Below are 948 nucleotides of genomic sequence, written 5' to 3'. Positions count from 1 at the left end.
TTGCTTTAAAAACTTTATATCTTCTATCTGCTGCGGTCTGGCAAAGCAATGAACAATATTGTGTGGTCCATTACAAATGCCGCACATATCATTCGGTGCCTGTTGCACTTGAGCCACTTTCTGAGCACCTATGTTTAGTGCTTTCAACCTTTTCTCTACCTCCGCAGCAACAACTTCTTCAATTTTCACCTGTTTGTTTGTTTCAAGCTTCAAGTCAATAACTGCAGATTTGCTTGACACCCTATCATATAACTCCAAATGCTCATTCTAGGCAATTGCTTCAATTATCTTCTTCATACCGATGGCTGTTGCAAAGTTAGCTGAGCCACCAGCTGCTGAATCAAGGATTTATCTCGTTTGAATTCGAAGACCATTAACAAACATTTACATCTGCTCAGTTTCATCCATGTTGTGAGTAGGACAAGCCACTAGGATTCTCTTGAATCTTTTATAGGCATCTCCTAGTGACTCACCCTCCTTCTGCTTGAAGTTTAGGATCTCATATCTTTTTCGCAATGACATAGATGCGGGAAAATATTCCTGCAGGAACGCTGTTTCCATTTGCTCCCATGTAGTGATACTACCAGCAGGTAAGGAATAGAACCACTCTTCGACTTCATCTGCTAAAGTGAATGGGAACATACGAAGTCTGATTGCTTCTTCGTTATGTCCAGGCATTTTCAGCGTTGTGCTCATAGTTAAAAACCTTTGCAGATGCTTGTTGGCATCTTCATTCACTCTTCCAGAAAAGGACCGCCTTTCGAGTTGATTAATGGTGCTAGGATGCAGCTGAAATTGTTCCATATTAACCGGTTGGTTGACAATTGTCATACGACCACCCGGAGTGTTGGTTCCATCATAGTCACCGAGAAGTCTCTCTGGTGGTGGTGGTGGTGGTGGGTTTGCAGCCATGATTTCAGGAACTGTTTCCGCGTCTGAATCTGAATT

Source organism: Lathyrus oleraceus, chromosome 7, assembly GCF_024323335.1.
Source record: "Lathyrus oleraceus cultivar Zhongwan6 chromosome 7, CAAS_Psat_ZW6_1.0, whole genome shotgun sequence".
NCBI lineage: Eukaryota > Viridiplantae > Streptophyta > Magnoliopsida > Fabales > Fabaceae > Lathyrus > Lathyrus oleraceus.
Note: the sequence above shows the minus strand (reverse complement) of the source record.